Source organism: Oxyura jamaicensis, chromosome 18 (genome assembly GCF_011077185.1).
Source record: "Oxyura jamaicensis isolate SHBP4307 breed ruddy duck chromosome 18, BPBGC_Ojam_1.0, whole genome shotgun sequence".
In the NCBI taxonomy this organism is placed as follows: Eukaryota; Metazoa; Chordata; class Aves; order Anseriformes; family Anatidae; genus Oxyura; species Oxyura jamaicensis.
Window position 1 is genome coordinate 3356419 of NC_048910.1, and position 21934 is coordinate 3378352.

General features: G+C 53.5%; 1 long non-coding RNA gene across 1 annotated transcript; it reads right to left on the reverse strand.

The window, feature by feature from the left end:
* Positions 1–10435: 10435 nt before the first annotated feature.
* On the reverse strand, positions 10436–20034 carry LOC118175904. The gene is made up of 2 exons (XR_004755187.1): positions 19848–20034; positions 10436–10779 (listed from the first exon to the last, which is right to left on the reverse strand). It is a non-coding gene; the product is annotated as an uncharacterized LOC118175904 (long non-coding RNA).
* Between the last annotated feature and the right edge of the window lie 1900 nt (positions 20035–21934).

The window sequence follows — 21934 nt, forward strand, 5'->3', positions numbered from 1 at the left end:
GTTCCCTGCCAGCTCCACCCTGACTCCTTTCTTGCATCCATTTTTTCAAGTTCATTACCTTTCTCATTTCTCCTTTCAGCCTTCTCTGCCCTTTTTATATCCCACTGTCCAGGGACAACAAGAAGCCTGGTGAGGACTGCACCACCACGTAGCCACCAGGTCTCTTCTACAGGCCAGACAACCGGACTTTCCCCAGGACTCAGGTCAGCCTTTGCCCTGCCCTAGCCCCAGCCTTTATTCTCTGATGATCTGTCCCTGTCACCCACCAGCTGGGCACGACTCCCATCACTGCCCATCATCTCCACCTGGAGGTGTCCTGGGATGTGCCCCTGGGTCTCAGAGCCCTTCCAGCACACTGCTGGACACGGGTGCTACCATCAGAGCAGACACATCCCCAAGCACGGGACAGCCCCTGGTGCAAACAGCAGCTTTCACTGGGGACTGGATAAATGGGAGGTACTTGGGAATGCCTCTGTTGGAGAAATTCAGCTGTCATCTGCAATGCGATGCTCCACAGGTACTAATCATCAGCATGGGCATCGATCCGAGGTAAGCCAGAAGACAGTTTGCTGCTCTTTCAGCCCATGCACAAGCACAGAGGCACGCTCAGTAACAGCATGTGCACTGCTGTACTTCTGACCTGCACGTGCCATGCCGAGCAGCAGCCCTCTGAACAATATTCCACCCACATCAATCCCACCTTAAGCTCCCCTGCAACATAAAAGAGGACGGAAGAAAGTTCATGGCCAGCAGCTACACACAGGTCTAGAGAGCTCAGTCCTGCCCAGCCTGAGGCTTTTGATCTGTCCTCTACCAAAGAAACAAGCACAAGGGCTCCCGAGCTGCCCGCCCAGCTCCATGCGCTGCTGCTGCTTCATCCTCTGATCGTGCTCAGTCTCACTAGCTGTGAACTGACCTGCATCAGTGTTTAAAAGCTGCCCACTTTACCTTTCTTCTCACCAAATTACAGATGATTTAGTATGTTTTGCAGAATATTTGACAGTGATGAAGAGTAAGGTCTTGAACCAGAGAGCTCCTCCCGAGCACAGCGCTGAGCTCAGCACAACCCCATTCTGGTTGTCAGCTCTTCCCTCACACTTCTATTCAATAGTCTGTTCCTCTCTGCCTGTCCTCCTGCACAGGCAGGACATAAAGGCTTCTACAAGCTGTTAAACTCCTGGCATGCTGCAAACCGAGAGACCACACTGCAGATGTAAATAACATGATCCCAGTGAATAAGTAATCTGTGTGGTGAACAGCCCCACAGGCATTAGCTGTTGCATGATAAAGACGGTCTGTGATCACAGCACTGAAGAGCAGGCAGGGCAGAAGACCAGCTGTGAAGGCTGGCCTCCTCCAAAGCAGAGCCCAGCAAGATTCCTGCACAGCCAGGGCAGCCCCACTGCCCTGCAGGGACCCATCAGCAGCACCGGCTCCATCCGCACAGCCTCAGCACCTCGGAACCCGTCACAAGGGGGCAAAAGGCTTCCACCCAGCAGCTTCCAGTCTCAGCCTAGTGCTCAAAGGCAAAGCGACGTGAGAGGAGAGGTGTGGTGGGCAGAGAAGCCCTCTCCAGCTAGCAGCTGATGCTCGCCCTGATAGGGGCTGGCACGGAGCCCCCGTGCTGCCAGCGCCGCATCCCTCCCAGCCGTGGGCGCACGAACGCTCCCACCAAGGTTTTTTGTTGTCTCTGCCATAAAAGAGTTTCAATCAAGCTGGGACAGTAATTTCAGTCTAAATTAAACAACCCCATTTACTCACAATGAAGGCTGTTCACAACTGAAATCCTGACTCGGACAAGCAGTGCTTCAGAGCACAGATTTGGCTTATAGCGCTTAAAGCAGCTGTCTTCATAAAAGCTAATAAAATACAGTTGGATAATTAAAAGCTTTAATTAAAAATGCAAAGTCCAAAGAGTTTCATATTAACAAGAAAACTTGTTTTGACATCTGAAATAGCTGCACAAGCTAAATTCCCATGTATTCTCTCCAGGCTATTTAGAGATTGCTGCGTAGCTGGAAATGCCTCCTAACTCAGTCCAATCACCATGTGTTGCTGGGGACGTGCACCAAAATTGATGCTGCTTGTTTTACAACTTCACTTTTAATTATCACAGTCTGAGGCAGCAACAGGCTTATTTGCATGCCAATCCCTGAACGCAGCCTGGGGATGGAGCAGCTTGGCACTCTGAGGATAAAATATGTAACTCCCAGGCATGGGCTGCCAAGCTAAAACAAGAGCGGAGCCCAGCAGCAGAGCTGGCTTTGGGTGCAGGTTTCTCCAGCACAAACCCCAGCAGGGGTGCAGGGACATGGGGCTATGCGGTGCCACTGCCAGTGTCCCTGCCTGCGCCTCGCGGTGCTGGGAGCTGAGTTTTGGAGAGTCTACACCCAGGGTGAGCGGGGAGCAGGACTGAGCCTGGATACGGGATCTGGGTTCAGGGCTGGACCCACCTCTGTAGCAGCTCGAGGGGAGCGTGGTTTGTGGCCTCTCCTCCCCTCTGTCAACATCAGGGTGAACAGGAAACCTGTCTCCCCTACGTGCAGTCATAATTCTGGCAGGAGAAGCACAGGACACAGCCAGGAACACTCCAGGTGTGGGTGCAAAGCACTGCCAGGAGAGAGGAAACAACCTGCAAGGAGAGGAGAGGCAATGCTCCACACTGTCCCTGGGACCGCTGGGGACTCACTGCAGCCCCAGTGCTTCTCAGCTCCTCATTTCAAATTCCTCCAAGGCCCAAGAGCCGTGGAAAGCCTCTGCTTTGGCCATGCTGTCCCCTTTGGACCCTCTTCAGTATCAGATCCCCTTCTGCCAGGGCTGATGTATGGATGTGATTTACAGCTCCTTTGCTCTACTTAGTGTCTTGGAGCAAAATACTCTTGTAACAAGTACCAGTGAAATGGCAGTAAATCTGTCAGTGTACCCTTAGGGCTACGGATCCATGAGGCTTAAAACCAACAGGGACTGATTTAATTGTCTAATTTGACATTTCTCATAACACAGACCAAAGGGCCTCTCTGAGCACCAGCTGCTACACACCCAGCACCAGCACGGTTTTTTAGACGCGCATCCACCCACTTCGGCAGCGGAGAGGCCACCGCGGACCTGCTGGGGGGGCCCGGCTGTTACTGCTCTCACTATGGAAACGGGCATCTTCCCTCCAGATGCCACCATCAGCTTCATCTTCAGGACGCTGGACCTTGTTTGATCATTTTATGAAACAATAATTCTTGACAAATCGGATCATAAGAAAGCAGATTTTTTTTCCATTTCACTTATTTTTATAGAGGTCAAATGAGAATAAACTCAAACCATTGGATTTCAACAGTCAATGGCTTTGGTTTGGCCTTGTTTGACATTTTGTCTTTTTCTCCCAAAGACAACTTTCAGAAATTGAAGCCTGGCTTCTGGCCAGCCCTTTAGTGAGCATTAGAGGAACCATGCGCAGATTCCCATGCCTTGATGCCTTTCCCTTTCGTTCAATCCCACCTTTCTACTTTTGTTTCTGTTTTGTACAGAGAGTGCCATGAGCAGATTTATCCGTCTCAGCCCCAAGGCCGAAAGTACCTGGGACAAAGGGCAGAACCTGCTTCTAGCACTGCATTTGTCCCAGTGCTGACCAGACACCCTGAGACCCAGTTGTGTGTCTCTGCCAGGTGGCCGCTGGCAAAGAGCTTCCCCAACCCCTGCCTCAGTTTCCCCACCTGCAGAAGGGGGTGAGACGGACTCACCTCCTCCGCAAGGTGCTTTGTACCAGCTTCTCTCCCTCTGCTGACTTCTGGAGGGGGGAAATCTTGAGTTTCTCAGCAGCCCATGCTGTTGGGCCTGCAGCCTGACCCATCCTGCTGAGGAGCACCAGCATGCAGGGAAACTTCTGTGCTTCTCGCTCCTAAATTAGCCCACGATGGGATGCCCTCGCCACAGTCCCCTTTGCCCCCACAGCGCTCTGAAAGCTGCACTCAAAAGCTACTCACCAAGGGGAAGGGAGCGTGGGCGAGGAGGAGTAAGAGAAGGGAGAGGAGGGAGACAAAGGTGAGGAGGGAGATGAAGGCTGGGAGGAAAAAGAGAGAGAGACAAGGGAGAGGAGGGAGAGGCAGCAGCCTCTTTCCAAGCCCCTTCCCCGCAGGCAGCGGGGCGAGCAGCGGGCTGAGAGCACCCTCCTGTGGGTGCCGGCTCCGCTGCTGCTCCCTCCTCTGCTCGCCTTCCCTCCCAGCACAGGGCCCGTGCACTCTCCCATCCTCGTGTTTCCAAAATTTGGCTGCCCCCAGCGCTCTCTGCTCACTCCCAACGCTTCCGTCCTGCTCTCCAGTTGCCCTGGGAGAAGGCAGGAGGTTTTGGGGTGTTCCTGGAACAAAGCACGACTGCAGCTCTTTGCTCTCGGGACAGACCCAGGCACGGCAGCACATGGAGGGACCTCTCACTGCCTCAGGGCCACCCTGACCCTGAAGCCGGCTGAGAACTGAGCTGAGGGCTGAGACCATTTATCCAGACACAGCAGGGAAAATGGCAACAAAACCTTGGCCTGCCCACGTACGCCAGGCATGGTGAAGCCAGTATCTCAGGGCAGTGGCATGACACCATCACTGGGGGAAAAAAATAATAAAATAAAATTTAAAAATAAATAGAAATAAAATAAATAGAAATAAAATAAATAGAAATAAAATAAAAGACTTTAACTGATGCCAAATAGAATATTAAGGGATACTCTGCTGGAAACCATCTGCACTGACCCCTGGACAAGCAACTCCGTGAACTCCCAAGCCATATCCATCTCCAAAACATGAGATGCTAAGAAGCACACCTGATTACAAGAGTCTTTATTGAGAAGTCTCTCTTCTTTGCCAGCTACTTGCCATAACAGCACCGGTATCACACCATAACCTAAGCCCTGGCCACTTCTGTCTCAGATGATTTGAAGGGAGCAGCCACCACAGGGAAGGCAAGGAGGTGTGACCTGCCCCACCTGCACAGACCTGATAGAGCTTTCTTTCCCTGAAGCCCAAAAGATGGAGTAGAGGGACTCAGTAAATTCACATTATGGTGTATCAAGGTCTTGCCATCAGAGGTGATCCTGTAAAAGGGTGAGGTCCTGCTGGTGTAGTTCAGGTAGAACTGTCCTATGTTTTAAGAGGTATCTCTACAACTCTGTGCCATGCAGAAAACCCTTTCCTATTCCACAGGTTGCTCCAGAAGTCATTCCCCAAGATGCAGCCGTTGCTTTCTGAACCCATCCAGTCAACATTTCTGTACATCATGCCAAGGTAGACACCAGCCCTGGATATCTCAGCCTCAAAATGCTAGCAGCCAACACAGAAATCCTTGTCAGACAGCATGTGGAGCTGGTGTCCAGATCTTCCAGGATGATCGGGGTCTGGCTGTTCCCAGGGAACGCTGCTGGTCACTTTGTGGTTGTCTGGATCAAGTGCCAAGGGACACATGTCTACAGAAGAATAGAAAACAGAGGGTTTGAAACACATGAAAGCCTTCTTTACCGTGCAGGTAACCAAACATTGGAAGTGGTTTCACATTGGAGAGGTTTTGGAGAAATTCAAACCCAAGTGGACATGGCCCCGAGCAGACTGTCCACTGAGCAGGGGGCTTGGACCCGAGAGCTCCGGAGGTCCCTGGCCACCACAGCCATCCCGTGAAATGGTTAACAGGACCCATCCAGGAGCATCCTCCTTCCTGCTTACCCGACACAAGAGCTTAGTATTTAAAGTCTGTGCATAACCACAGGAGCATTTCGTGTGACTGATGGAAGCTTCGGTCATGCTATGTTTTAGCCACACACAATAAAACTAATTAACATGTAAAAAATCAAAGGCAAACCATGCAAGGCACTCAAGAAAATTAATCTGAATTGATTTTTCAAGTGGATTAAGATAAGCCACGTTAAACTTCTTTGTACCATTTTTAGCAGAATTAAAATGACCATGACTGAGTCTTGTTCTCCTTAAATGAAAGAAAATAAACTGAATTCCTTGTAAGAGTCTCCTATCAAGGAGTCTAATCCATAAACCCTTATTTAATTTGGATTTTCTTTCCTAAGTGTCCTTATGAGTCTCAACCACGGGCTCTCTCTGTTGTCAATGGAAGAAGACAGAGTCCCCACCATCCCCAGCAGGTGAGATGGATTTTACCCCACCTCCAGAAATCTCTCACCCACCTCCACCTCAGGCAGAGCAGCAGGAAGCCACCAAACCCAGGGCCGACACCTGGGGAGATGCCTCCCTGCCTTTGGGCTGGGGGGCAGAGATGTGGTGGGTGGGAGGCCCAGCTGCAGACACCAGCACTGTGATCCCGTGGCTCTCTGCAGAGATGAAAGGTGTGAGAAAGAAACATCACCCAGCACTGACCATGGGCCGTGAGCACCTGGGGTCTCACCTTATGGGGATGGGCAATGGTCCCCAGCAGGACTGGAGGATGGGGACCTGCCAGGCAGTGCTGCAGAGGTTTCGTCCCAGCACGAGCAGGTGTGGGGCCCAGCTCCCGTTTCACATCAGGCAACCCCACATCAACATCTCTGCTCTTTGGGACATGAGGTGGGGCTGGGGTGCCCTGCACAGCACCCGTGCTGCCCCCACGCCAGCCACCAGAGCAGGAGGGGGGACCCGAAATGTTCATGCAGAGCCGGACAGGAAGCGAGGGATGCGTGCCGGGTGTGATCCGACACGCTCTTGTGCCGCCTAGAGGCATTCATGTTGTCTTGCAGGGCTTCCTCTGAGCATTTCTCTGAGAAATTATTCCTGAAAACAGAGAGAGGACAGCTCAGCATCCCATACACACTGCAGGGCAGAAACTCAACCCCAAATCACTGATGGCATTTGGGGTGCGAAGGGTTTGGAGGCTGACCCCAGCCCACATGAGCCCTTCCCTTCCTCACAGCTGGCTGATGGGACCAGGCAGTTTTCATTTTGCTGAGGAAACTGGGCTGATACATGAGAACCGGTGGGATTTTTGAGGCTCAGTCACATTACCTCGCATGGGTACAAAGTCAGCCAGTTTACATCTGCCTGCTCGGGAGATTCCTACCGTGGGCTTAAAAGGAGCTGGGGCAGGGACACCGATAACGCTCAGGCTTCCCACATGCTAAATCATTACGTGCTGACTGCTGCTCTTCATCATTTTGAAGAACGACCAGCACAAAGCTCGAGGGGGGAATGCTGGGGGAGGCAGAAAGGCCCTCCCTGCCCTCTGCCCCACAGTGGCACCGCAGCAGGATCCGGCTCGCCTCCTGCCCCCCCGTCTCCCTTTGATCACCCCAGCACCCGCAGACACCTCACCCCCGCCCCTTAAGGAGCAGCACCGTCAGCTCGGGAGACGCCTTGCTCTCACCAACACTTTCCCACTCGCTGTCAAGACGAGCTCCCGACGTTTCCACCGACAGATAAGGCAGAGCCAGCTCCCGGCCACCCGGGTGCTGGGCTCAGGCAGGATCAGGCCCCGCAGTGCTCACGGCGAGTTCATGCCCTCGTTATCTGGCGGCTCGAGGAACCAGCTCTGACAAGAGAGGCTTTCCGAGATCTTAAACACGTTCTTAAGGAAAGTTTTATCAGGACCGGGGCAATCTTCTGACAAGTTCCAGTCTCTGCAAACCCGAAAAAAATCAGGAAGTCCCTGGCTGCTGCGTTTGCTGTCAGAAAGGCAGCGTAACACCACAGGTCTGAACCGAGGAGCGCGTCGCAGGGGGTGGCTATGGGGGGCTCCAGCCTAAGGTCTGGGGGCACTTGTCTCATCCACTGAGGTTTTCTATAAGCATCTGCATGCCCTAGGGCACAGCTTTGAAAAAACAAATACAAGCAGATGTAAGGCTGCCTCACTTTCTTCTGCAAAATCTCCCCCCCCTCCTTTTTTTTTTTTTCTCTCCATTTTACAGTGTTTGGAGGTCTGCATTAAGGGATCTGTTGACTCCATGGTGATCCCAGGCAGGTTGTCCTCCAGTCCAATGCAAACATAGGGATGCACATCCACCCTGGAGCTCTTCCTGAATCAGCAGTATTCCTATCCACAATAAAACTCCTGTTAGCATCCATCTATGTTTATCAACTTAGCGCAGCTATATGCAAAATCCCACAGAGCTCAAAAGCAGAAAGAACAAACAAACAAACAAACAAAAAATACCCTTCACAATGCACTGGAAATCCCAGCTTCTACTTTGTGATGATTCTGGGGAGCCAACAGGCTCCTTACCACAGGTGGAAGACTCACCCAGTTTAGGCGCTGCTCCCCCAGCTCCCCATCCTTCCAGCCACCATGGTGGGGACCCCCAGACCACCCTGCTTTTGAGAAGAGGCACCTGTTGGTGAGAGCAGCCATCTTCTCAAGCTCAGGTTTATTCTCCTCAGTGTGGGCCCACTCATGCTCCAGATTACATTTATCCCATTGAGGTTGTTCACAGACACATTATTATTCTCCTGCGGTGGGACCACTGCCTCCCACCACCTCCAGCAGCAGCCTGGAGTGTGTCACAGAGCCACCTGAGAGCCAAATCCATGCCGGGTAAGAACTCAGCCCACCACACCCTGGCTCTTTAAATAACACCAGAGCACATCACCCTGGCTTCATCCTTCCAACGTCAACCCAACTCGTGGGTTTTAGACCAGCTCTTTCCTGGCTGCCCTGGCTTTGATGAACACAGACTGAATCACAAGAAATCATCCAAGCAATCCCTGCCACAAGTTTCCCTGAAAACCCATCCTAATGTGAATTCTCCCTCACCATGAACCAAGTCCTGTTCTTCACCAGGAGCTATGGCTGATGACCCCCAGGAGCCAGCTGGTAAAAATGGGGCAGAAACAGGACTATCATCATTTTACAGAAAGACCAACAGCAGCCTGGGAGCAAACACAGCTCTGTGCTGCTTTACCGTGATAGACCAGGTGTTATTCTGCAGTTTGAGAATTGCTTTCTGTGGGCATTTTGGCTTCCAGTTGCACACCAGGTGGGCCTGAAGAAGTTCACCCTGTGAACAGACCAGCACCATCCCTGAGCCAGCCTCTGGGCTCAGACGAGGAAACTTCCCGAGTCCTGCAGTAGGTGCCAGGTGCCCAGAGCTGGACCGGAGTCCTCTCCTGTAGGATGGGTCAGGTCACATCTAGCTTGGACACCGCACCTTTTGAAGACATCACCTGTATCGCTTCTCAAAGCCTGAACAAGGCCCCTGCCAGTAGCAGAAGGTACAACTTCTATTACTAAGTGAACCCAGGTGATGAGCCCATAGGATGTAATCAGTGCTTTAAAACGCTGCTGGAAGAGCCGTGTAAAGCAGCCTGGAAAGACCCAAAGCCACCTTCCAGACTGCAAACTAGAAAGGGACAGAGGAAGAGCTGCTGAGCAGTCAGGATATGGTCCCAACGATGGATGCCACTTTCCAGCCCTGCCAAGCTGCTCTGGAATATCTCTTACCGGGTGCCCAAAACAGGGCAAGAGGGCTCCCTGTGCTGGCAAGGTCCCTCTGGAGCCCTGGCCTCACACCCCAATCCCCACATGCCTGCAGAGCTCTCGGGGCTGGCAGCACAGCGCTGGGCACCGTCTGCACAGCACCAGCAGCAGCCCTGGCACCTGCACAGCACCAGAGGTTTTGTCGTTAAACCATCCACTGGCAACAGGCACCTGGTGCAGGATTGAGCCCTGCTCCTCCCAGGGGCAGAAAGCAAAGACATGCAGAGCGAGGACAGGTTGTCAGTTTTCAGACCTCACTCTTTTCCACTTACCTATCAAACCTGCTTCCAGAGTTAAACCTAAAAACGTTTATTCTTCACTTACTCAGGCTGTACATGGGCAGGTTTCTGCTTATAGCATGGTGGAACAGTGGCTCAGCAGCTCGCGAAGGCAGCATGGAGATTCTCTGGGCAGGACGTCACCTCTGCCACCTCCTCAGCCACAGCAAATCTCATCCTCGTTGCTCTCCTGAGCACAGGGCATATCCAAGCTCCCCAGCTGCCTCCCCTTCCCACCGACCAGGTCCTCCAGTCAGCTTTGTCCCCAGGGCAGGCGCTGCCCTTGCAGCCATGTGCCACAGGGATGGAGCCCCAGGTCTCCTGGAGAGGCCTTTTCTAACCTCACCCCAAAGCTGTTGCTGCCTTGCCTGCTGTAATCCTGCAGGAAATCAGAGCCACACCAGAGCTCCTCCAGCCACACTGAAAAAACAACTTCCCTTTTCTCCCTCTCTCTCTATTATTATTATTGTTGTTGTTACTGTTATTATTGCAAAGATGATGTTCAGCAAAAGAACATTTTGGCTGGAGGTTGGTTTTCAAGCAAAGCTGATCCCAGCTGTGCAGAAGGGGCTGTGCTGGCCCTCAGAGAGCTGACCCTCACCACCAGCCACTGGCTCCAACACGGTCCTCGTCCAGGCAGCCCTGGGCTGGGGACAGCTGCAGTGAGGTCTGAGGAAGAAGCAAGTGTTGCCCAATAATCACACTTACTGCTTTTGTTTTATTTTGGAAACCCTGGCTGGTTGTAGCTGAAAGCAAGAGGCAGGCAATTTCAGCTGCCGAAGGAAATCACGCCCCACTCAGAGGGTGTTTTTCAGCATAAATGACTGGGGAAAGAAAAAATCTCCCTGCTTTTATTTTATTTATTTTTTTTAAAGCCAAGTGCTTCCATCACCCAGGGCAGTGATCCCATGCAGCAACGTGTTTTGTTTGCTATCCCATGCTCAATGCATCACCCCATCCTGAGCAGGGACTTGCTGCCCAGCTCCGTTTCTCCAGCAATCATTTCTTCTCTCCAAAAGCCAAAGCTGAGCAGAACTGGCTCTTCTGCAAGCTCACACAGCTGGGGAAGAAGGAAAATAAGCCGATAAGCATCTCAGATGGCTTCAGGATAAAGCTGTATCTGATCTTTTCCCTGAGACAAAACATTTCTGGTTTTTTTCTCTCCTCAGCAATTGTACATTAAAATAAAAGTTAATGAGTCCAGGATTAAACACCCTCAAGGAAGGGGAAATAAACCTTGACTCCTGGCAAGATTTGAGAGGGCTTTTACAAAATAAAGTCATGTGAACAGAGGTGTAAACGGTTCGGCACGAAATTTCCCACAACACTGTTTTACCTTAAAGCACGTTTTACACACAAGGACACAGGAGCAGTCAGCCATCTCTGCTGAGGCTGCTGGACATCCCACAGCCTCGGGGGAGTCCACATCCACAGCCTTTTTGACGAGGGAAAGGCTGTGGATGTGGTCTACCTTGACTTCAGCAAGGCTTTTGACACCGTCTCCCACAGCATTCTCCTCAAGAAACTGGCTGCTCTTGGCTTGGACTGGCGCACGCTTCGTTGGGTTAGAAACTGGCTGGATAGCCGGGCCCAGAGAGTTGTGGTAAATGGAGTCAAATCCAGTTGGAGGCCAGTCACTAGTGGCGTCCCCCAGGGCTCGGTGCTGGGGCCGGTCCTCTTTAACATCTTCATCAATGATCTGGACGAGGGCATTGAGTGCACCCTCAGTAAGTTTGCAGATGACACCAAGTTAGGTGCGAGTGTCTATCTGCTCGAGGGTAGGAAGGCTCTGCAGGAGGATCTGGATAGGCTGCACCGATGGGCTGGGGTCAACTGCATGAAGTTTAACAAGGCCAAGTGCCGGGTCCTGCACCTGGGGCGTAATAATCCCAAGCAGAGCTACAGGCTGGGAGATGAGTGGTTGGAGAGCTGCCAGGCGGAGAAGGACCTGGGAGTGATAGTGGACAGTCGGCTGAATATGAGCCAGCAGTGTGCTCAGGTGGCCAAGAAGGCCAACGGCATCCTGGCCTGTATCAGAAATAGTGTGACCAGCAGGGCTAGGGAGGTGATCGTCCCCCTGTACTCGGCTCTGGTGAGGCCGTACCTCGAGTACTGTGTTCAGTTTTGGGCCCCTCGCTACAAGAAGGACATCGAGGTGCTTGAGCGGGTCCAAAGAAGGGCGACGAAGCTGGTGAGGGGCCTGGAGAACAAGTCCTACGAGGAGCGGCTGAAGGAGCTGGGCTTATTCAGCCTGGAGAAGAGGAGGCTCAGGGGCGACCTTATCGCTCTCTACAGATACCTTAAAGGAGGCTGTAGAGAGGTGGGGGTTGGCCTGTTCTCCCACGTGCCTGGTGACAGGACGAGGGGGAATGGGCTAAAGTTGCGCCAGGGGAGTTTTAGGTCAGATGTTAGGAAGAGCTTCTTTACTGAAAGGGTTGTGAGGCATTGGAACAGGCTGCCCAGGGAGGTGGTGGAGTCACCATCCCTGGAAGTCTTCAAAAGACGTTTAGATGTAGAGCTTAGGGATATGGTTTAGTGGGGACTGTTAGTGTTAGGTTAGAGGTTGGACTCGATGATCTTGAGGTCTCTTCCAACCTAGAAATTCTGTGATTCTGTGATTCTGTGAGTTTTAGGGGGATTCCTTCAGGGGGTGGTTTAGGGGGATTTGCTGAAACCGGGCTGGAACGAGAGCACCTGTGGTCTGTGGGTGCCATCCTGTGTGCCAGTGACTGCAGGGACAGGACCAGTCAGGACATGGGGAGGTCTCTGCTGGGGTCCCCTTTGCCCTTGGTGATGTTCTGGGGCATGGGGAGAGGTGGCTTCCCAACCTCATCTGCAGCAAGGGGCTGAGTCCACGCTCAGTGAGTTGCTGAAGGAGCAGTACCAGCCCCAAGTGCCAAAACTGGGCTGCTGTCAAGTCAGAGAAAAAAAAAAGAAAAAAATGAAAAAAAGAAAAAAAGAAAAAAAAATAACACTACCAGGGAGGGGGATGAACAGAAAGCAATGCTGTGGTCCACTGCTAGTCAGTGTCATCTGTCAGCTTCAAATGGGTCACCTCCGCTGTGTCCCCAATGAGCCTCTTCCAGCTCCTGGTTCAGAGCAGCATCAGGAGATGGAGCCACACATGGGGCATTGCCAGCACCCTCCAGCACCCCAAACACACTCACACATTGAGCTAGAGGGCAAAGACACTAGGGCAGGGCTTAAGCTGATGTTAATAAGCATTGCTCACCAGCAGACATTAAAACCAGGTTGTTCTAACAAGGGAGCTCTCTGCTCGGAGGTAACCTCTGAGGACCAGACCAGCAGCTCTGACCAGAAGCAGGATAAAGGGGAGAGCACTCCACAAAGGAGCTGCCGCTGCCCTCCCACCCCACACAGCTGCCCCATGGAGCCTGGAGGAGAGGACATGTCCCCACAGCTCCTTATTCCCTCTGGCACCTCCATGCCCATCAAATCAGGGGGCACCAGGCCTGGAATAGTATAACACCTCATAGCAAATTCATTCTCCCACCCCTTTTGGGATTAATTTCCAGCAGCTCTGCCTGAAAATATCCATCAGCACCAGGCTGCAGCCCCTCCTTGCTGGTGGTCAGCTTCTCCCAGTGGGGTCTCTGCCCCCAGCATCTTTCCCTTAGTGCTGTGCTTGTTCTGGGACTGCTATTTCCCCTGCTGCTGAAGTTGAAATTTCCCCAAAATACAAGTTCTCCACTGGGATTTGTGTGCCAGGGTCTGGCAATGGGGCCAAGGCCAAGTCACTTCCTGCTGCAAACACCAAAACCCACAGACCTCCCTGCCCTGGCAAACCCTGGGTTTTCCAGCACACCCAGGTGGGGTCAGGTCCCCCCACATGGGGTGCTCCAGCCCCCACCAAGCTCAGCCCGCACCCCAGGGCTCTGCAGAGGAACAGGAGAAAGGTGCTGGTGCCTGTTTGGCTGCAAACAGGGCAAGAAACATTCCCCATGTCCCGTATCCAAACCTCGGTACCCTGCGTTGCAGGTTTTCAGACACCAGATGTCAGCAAAAGAACAAAAATGAGGCAGAGGATCCCTCTGCCCGAGCACGAACCTGACAGCGATTTCCACCGTGCTGCTAAAACTCACTTTTGTACAAACTGACGCCAATAAACCCATTTTCTGCGGCAATAACCAGAGGGCAGCAGGGAAATGCCTCCTGGAGGAGACTGGGGGCTCTCTGGGCGTCCTGGACAGGGCAAGGTGCAATCCTGGCCTGACCCATCTGTGTCAGCAGAGCCCCCTCGGACACTCACAGACCAGCTGAACAGCATTTATTTTGCATGTGCACTTCTGGGGGGGGATTTTGGGGGTGTATGCTACTGGCCCAGCTCCTCTGTTCGGGTTGATGAGAGCTTCCAGCGCTGCTCCTGCTGGCACGCTGGGACCTGGGGCTTACGCAACGTGAACCTGGCCTGCAGGTACAGCCTGCCCCGCGCTCCACCTGCCACATAACAGCCTCTGGAGCACAACTCACCTCTCCCTGTACCAGGAGAAAAGGTCCCGTGCTATCACCTTCTGTACCTTTAGTGCTGCTGTAATAAAACCAGAGTGCAGCCCGTGCAGCAGAGGGCATCAATCTGTGAGGCAGGCAAACCCCCACCTTTGCTGCCCTGCCCAAGCCTGGCTGTTACCCTCCTGGCAGCTTTTACCCAATTTTTGGGCTGAGAGCTGAAAGGGCTGGGCTCTGTGCTGACCTCTTTGTACAAGAGCAGGAGAACAGATCGCTGAGCCCTGGGAAAACACCTGCCCCTAAAATCTGCCCTCACACCACACAGATTCGGAGCAATGCTCTTGACTTTGGGCCGCCTGCCCAGTGCACAGCTAGGTTACAGCAAGACCTGGAGCATCATGGTGGGGTTTCTAAACCCAGAGGTGAGGTGCAGCCAGGGGGCCCCACTGCTTTGGGGACTTCGTGGTTTTCTTTCTAGACCACATTTCCACCCAAAACTGGGACTGCATTTAGGGAAGAGCCAGTCTTTTAGAGACAGAAAGCCCCAACATCGACTTGGCTCTCCTCCTTCAACCTTCACTCTAGAAGACATGGGCCACTACTCGGCCCCAAATCCCTCCTCCTCCCATCTAATCCCTCGGGGACTGATGGGCTCTGCACCAATACTTCTCCCAGGCGGTCGATCTCCCCTTTCCCAGGGTCTAGGGTTTCAGACCCTCCCCATCCGAGCCCGAGGTGTCTCCCCACACGCTGACCCGGCAGGACACAGTTCAAAGCCTCCAACAGGAAAAACAGGAACAGCCGCCCCGCTCTCCCCGTTGACATAGTTTCGGTCTAGTTCTTGGTGTCAAAGGAGGCATTCACCACCCCGGGAGGCCCCGCGGGACAACAGCCCCCAAACACGTCCAGGTGGGGCCCGGCTGGGGCATCGCCACCCTGCCCTGCTCCAGGCTGCAGATCCCGACTTTTTCCTTGGGATGTGCAGGGGGAAATATTTCTGCTTCCTCCGTGACTTGCCCCAGAGGGGCGCCAGCACCCGTACACGGGGTTTGCAGGTAGGAGCTGGTGGCTAGGCCCACGCAGGGCAGCGGTGGTTAGGGAGCTCAAAGCCTCAGTGCTGGTGGGGCCACAGTGGCACGGGGAGCCCAGGAGCTGGGCACGTCCCTGGAGATCATGGTCCCACCTCCACCAGCTCCTGGTTGTAGTGAGGGACAAGGAGGAACCCAAATTCAGGATCCTCCATGGTGCTCTGGCACACAAGGCCCGGTGCTGCAGTTAGGCAGACGTTTGGGAGCTCCTCCTGCAGGAGGTCTGTCACCACCCGGTGACACAAAAGGCAAGGACTGACTGTGGTGTCCCTCCTTGTGGCATCACTGCTGCGTCTGTTAATCTCCTCCAGCCCAGCCCCAGCCTCTGGCCAAGGGGTGTGAGCAGATTTCCAGCAGATAGAGGTGTCAGCCTTTCCTGCTCAGCAGGTTCGTGGCCACACTCCTCTGCGGGGCATTAATTAGCTGGGGTGCAGGACAGAGCTGGGCAGCTCCCCGGGAGAGGACCCAGCCCAATCTGTCACTGCTGGGCCACGGGGAGGGGTGACATATTGTCCACCTGCAATAAGACACACATGGTGCAGGGCTGAGCGTCCCCACAAGCACAGGGTCAGCTCAGCATCCCAGCCCATGCCATGCCTCCGGTGATGGCTTCCCATTACAAGCATCCCAGTGCTGCACCACTCATCCCTTGAAGACCAGGAGCTGTGTCACCTCCACCACCCCAGCAGGGACACAGGGGACAAGAAGCCCTCCCCAGCACCCTGTGAGGCCCTGGGCTCTCCAAACCAAAGCCCCATCCTCCAGGGCTGTGCTAAGTGCCTTGTTAACACCCAACAGATCCCAACCCCGCTTCTGGTCCCTCACCTACTGATTCCCTCCGGCTGCTCTGCATGTGGTTTGCACGAAGCCCTGCAGACCTGAGCAGCACGGGCCTGGTTTGCACTACTGAGAGGGAGATGGATCGGAGCTGGTGCCACACAGCCCATCTGTGGAGCAGGGCCGTCAGGGCTGCCTTTGAAGAAGCTCACTCTGACTTTTGGCTTCCCAAAAATGCAACCGCAGAGAGGAATGTTTCTCTCCAGGCCTCATCTGGCAGGGTCCTTGCTCTGAGGTCTCAGCTTCCAGCATAAAAGCAAGAAATTCTTCCAGATCTAAGCCTGTAACTCCCAGGGGCAGATGTCCCCTCTGGCTCCATCTGCCACCACCCAGCCACATGGCACCAACCCCACCTCCCCAACACTCCAGACATTTTCTTGAGTGCAGTTGCTGGAGATGCTCCAGATCCCTCTCTCGAACCCACCAGCTCTTTCCCACATCTCCTTCCTATTCCTTGCACTGCTGTTTGCAGGGTTGGCCACCAAATTCCTCCCCATCACAGGACGTATGTTTCCTTAGGGTCACAGACATCCTCCTGACAGCCTCCCTGGCCAAACACGTTGTCCCTGCAGTCAGGGCAGTGCTACAGAAACGTGCTGCTGTGGGCACATCGAGCACCCTGTCCAGAGCAGAGCAGAGCTGTGCAGAAGCTGGGGGCAGCAGGGACCTGTTGGTCTGCCTTGTCCCACTGTGGGACCCTGCACAGGCAGGTGACAAAGGGGAATGTCCCCTTGCCCTCCCTCCCTCCACCAAGGGGCAAGGCACCAGCCGCTTCCTGCCTTAACGTGAACCGGAGTTGGTAAATATAATGAAATCATAAAAAGAGGGGGAATCTTGCACCAAAGGCATCGGAGGCTCTCGCGTGACTGTACTTTCCCCTCAACTAAACTGGCGTGAGTGGTGGATAGACTGATTCCCATGGGAACTCATCCACTCTCTGTTTATCTCGAACGCAATAAAAATGATATTAAAAATAGATTGTGGAGTAGGAGCAGCAGAAAATACTCGACACCTGATGCTGTTCCTCTCCGTTGTCTGAAATCTAATAGCTGAGTTCTGGGAACAGGCATGTCAGTGCGATTACAGCTCAGACACTCCCAAACCTTGTCTCGAACGAGACTGAAACCCAATTACTCTTCTGAAGGGCTGAACGGTTTCTGTTGGGCTGCCGGAGCAGCAGGCAGGGCGCTGCCGGCCCAGATCCCAGCCACAGAGCCCAGCTCCCCGCTGCACAGAGGGGCAATGGCAGAAAATAAATGGGAGAATAAATGGGAGAATAAAAATACCAAAAAACACGAGGCACTAAGATATCGCAGTAAATGGCAGCCTTATAAAAAAATACTAACTGCTGCAGAAAAGGCTATTTTTGTAATACCCAAATACTGTCCAAACTACCTCAGAAAGGGAAGCTGCCGCTCGGGTGTGAGCTGCAGGGCCCCGCGCAGCCCCGTGCTTGTACTGCATGCCCACACTGCGAGACGCAGGCGTGTTTGCAGGCTGCTCTGCTGGAGAGGGTTTGAATTAACGCTGGGGTGATAAAAAGCAACAGGCCTGGAAATCACTGCAAAGCAAAGGTGGGGAGGGAGCGAGGTGCCGGACTTTTTCTGCACTCCATGCTCAGGTGTGGACCAAGCCCTTCGTGCCGCTTTGCCAGCACCTCTGGCAGGGCAGCGCCTCCGCTGCCCCAGTGGAGGGCTTTCTTCAGCCATCATTCACTTTTACTCCTTTCTACAAGCCTTAGTAACACTCCCATAAACAGGTTTTTAATGCAAGCCTTTTCCCCTCACACGCTGAATGTTAAAGATTAGCAGAGGCATTTTATTGCAGGTAATAAAGAACCCTGATGTCAAAGATTTTAACAAGCCAAGCGCTCCATGGGAAAAGCCCGGCGGGCTCCGAACACACTTCTGCTCCACAGCCTCTGTCAGGGAGAGGGGGAAGAGATAAGATTTCTGGGAAAACATCTCAGATTTTATCTGTGTATTTTTTTGACACAAACAGACCCATGGCGACCTCTCTCCACACACGTGGGCTGAGCAGGGCAGCAGCTCCCGGCCATGCTCCCTGGCCTGGCATCACCTGAGCTCGATGCAGAGCGAGCTGATGCTGCACATATCCCCGTGGACTTGTGCAAGGGAGACATCACCCCTTAAGAAGAGCAACTTCAGGTTTAAGTCTTTTGGGAGGTGCAGTTCGTTCTCCCCAGCAAACCCTCCTGGGGAGGCCTGCAGCCAAGAAGAAGCAAGCAACAGGTGGGTGCTGCAACCCCCGCAGGACCCCACAGCACCTCCAGGGTGCTCTCACCCTGGCCAAGACACGAAGGTGAAAGCAAGCAGCCCTTACAAAACACCAAGGAAAGTGCCACCCCCAGGGGAACCTCAGTCTGACGACAGTCACGGAACAGAGCCTCTACTCCTGCCTGCCCACAGCACGTCGGGCTCCTGGTGGGGGCACTGGGGGAAGGACAGAAGCACTGTCCTGCCAGCTGCTCTCTGCAACCTCATATTTTTTTTTTACCATTTTCTCTGCTCAGTTGCACACCCAGAACCTCTAATGGGCACCATGCGTGGAGCAGCACTCGCTGAGCATCCCCCCCACACCCCAGCATAGGAGGGAGCCACGAAAAGCCCAGCATCACACCAGGCTTGTGGAGCAGTCACCAGCCCAAACCCCTTCGGGGGCACGCACACCACCCCATACAGGGCTCGGTTTCCACACCTCTGCTTACTGCCAGAGCGTGTCCACAGCCTGAGAAACCAGGGGAGGACACGTGCACGTGAGAGCAGCCCACGCTGTCCACAGAGCAGCCCACGCTGTCCACAGAGCAGCTGACAAAACTATTTCTGCCCACAAATCAAAGCTGAAAAGCCTCGTGATACTCTCCAGGAGCCCAAAAAGCCTTTTTCCCACTCCCTTTCCCCTCTCTAAGTGGGAGGATTGGGAAAAGGGAAAGTCTTTGGAATTGGTGATCTTGAACGTCTTTCCCAACCCAGACAACTCCACAGGTCTCTTTGCCCATCCCTCCTGGCTGTGTGTTGTGTCCCCCAGAACTGACCCACGTGCCCACGGCTGGTTTGTACCGCTGGCTGCAGCTGCACAAACGGGCAGAGAAAGGAGTCCTGCGGGGCCAAACATAAGTCTGCAAGCAAGTAATGCTCCCTGCAAAACCCAGGGCAGCCCAGGGCTGCAGGATGGGCCCACAGACCCCACAGAAGCAGCACTGCTCATGGAGACCCTGGGTGCCACCCTCCTGCCAGCCCCCTGCCAGGTGCATGGTGCTCTCTTCACTTTCCCATGACCGGATTCAGCAGCAAACAGCACAAAACACATATCCTGGTGGTAATTAATCTGACAAGAAGTCAGGAGACGCTGATTAAGTGTCTCGTATCGCAGAGGATCACAGGTAATGGGGAAGATAAGCTCCTTCACAAAGCTGGCAGGCTGTGCACTTAGAAGAGATCGAGGGGAAGATAGCAGTGGCAGTGCTGGGATTCACCCTGTCCCACAGCCAGTGGGTCCTGGTGGCTCCCTGCCACCGAGGCAGCACACACAAACACAGGCAGCCTGGTGGTCTGCCTGCAGAGCCCTTAACCCTGCCCATCCCTGGTCCCAGCAAGGCAGGCGATGGCACCAGACAGAGCAATTTGGCTGCCAGGCACCCCCAGCAGTGCCCTCAGGAGCCATCCCACTCTCTGTGAGTCCCCAGCAGTGCCTCCCCCCCATCAGAAGCACCTACCTGAGAGCCTTCCAGCCCTGTGAGACCAGAACAACCCCTGGAGGGTCAGGGCTCTCATTCAGGCACTTGTGCTCATGCTATACGTACACATGTACATATGCATGGTTTGTAGACATACAGCCAAGCCTCTTCAGGAGGAAGTCAGCAGCCAGCAAGTTCTCTGAGTCCTTCACCACAGATCTCTGCAACTGGCTCCAATTAAGCTGATTTCACCTGCTTTCCCAGGTGATGCTAAATCAGAGATGCTCTGAAGGCAGACAAGGAAAAATCAGGCTGTTTGTCTACCACAACACTTTGTCTAACACAATCTAGGAAATGGAAGAAACAGCGTCCTTGAAGAAGAGCAGATCATAGGTAATGGAACATTTCCTTAATGAACGTGAGCAGAATACAACAAATGTCCCTCAAAGGAGCAGAAAATCAGAAAGCTTCACTAGGGAAAGATTTTTCAGCAACACAAGGGAGTTGCATCCTGGAAGACGATCACAAGCCAGGGCTGGATGGCAGAAACAAGACAGCAGTGCTTGCCAGAGCTCACTGCAAGACCCAGAGAGCTCATAGGAGCCACAGCTGGAGCCCAGCTCCATCACAGGACACCACAGAGATCTCGTTCTTCATCTCAACCCAAAATACCTGAGACAACAGGGACTCCACCGCCTGCCAGTCCCGCCGGAGCAGACGGCCTTTTATTGTGCTATAGAGGCCACCACTGTCTGTGGGACAGTTCATGCAGCCAAAAAAGACCTGTCCTGTTCAGACAAGCAAAGCATTGTTCTGCTCCTCGCCCACCTTTCTCAAGTTTCCTTCCACTGGTACAAAGGCAGGATTTCCACACTCCATCCAAACCTGCTAAAATAAGCACCAGATGCATCATCTAGCTCCCAGCCACCCTCGCTGAAACAGATCTTGCTGGTAAACTCTTGCTAAACTTGTCAGAGGCAAAAATGCCTTCCAGATGGGCCTGGGAAGTGAGAGCTTGGGAATTTCAGCCTTTTTTTTTTTTTTTTTTTTTTTTCATACACAAAATTCTGCAGAAAATATCAACGCTGCCCTTCTGCACAGAGCCAGCCTCGGCCTCTGTGGCCCAGAGCTCTGACATGGGGGCTTGGGTGATTTTCATCAACTAAAGTGGTTTTGAGGATCTGTTATCAACCAGTATCACCCAGTCTCCCACTGGTGCTATGAAGGGACATTTCTGTTTCCTGGCAATAAAGCTGGTGGCCAGGCTTCTAATTGCCAGCAGATGGCAAGAGGAGCAGCACACGAGCTTCCCGCACCGCGCTGCTCCTGTCACTGCAGGGACAGGACCCAAGCGAGATGCAGTTGGTGAAGGTTTCCCCTGCAGCCCAGCACCTCCATACTGCTGCCCCCTCCCCGTCTTCTGGATCTGAAAGCCCTTGCCACACACCCAAGTGAGGCACAGATGTCCCACGTATTCTTTATATCAGCTCAGATGGCTACGACTTGAACATATTCTCCCCGAGGCTCAGGCTGATGCAAAATCCCATAAGGTGTGTTGGGGTCAGACCCAGCTCCACACAACCTCAGCCAAACCCCTTACTGAATTTTGAATGTGTTCCCAGTCCTCCACGAAGCAGAGGGGGCTTCGGCACCTCCCGAGACCTGCAGCTGGATTTGCAGCCTGCTTGTCGCTGTGTTTGATAGCTCAGCGTGCTCCCAGGGTCGGGAGGGTGTGTGAGGCTTGAGTCACAGCTTGCAGCTACCGGAACAAAATCCAGGCTCAGCTGCCCACCTGAGATTTAGTGGATATTCTGCTTTTAGCTGCCAGCACGACTTTGTTTCTGATCATTTTTCTGGCAGCAGCAGATGCGTGACATAGGCAGTAAGCCCTCTGCAGCTGCACATTATCCTTTAAGGACAATTCACAAACTTCGCAGCCAGCATCCCATCACCCATCCCCAGGGCATGCATCATGCCCTGGTTTGGCTGCATATTTAGGAGGAATTTTCTTTTTTTCTCTTTCTCTGGCTAGAGCTCGGAGGGGCTGGGCAGTCACACCAGGCTCTACCGAGGTTGAACAGGGCAGCAGCAGTAGAGCCGTGTCTGCCAACATCCAGGGCTGTGGC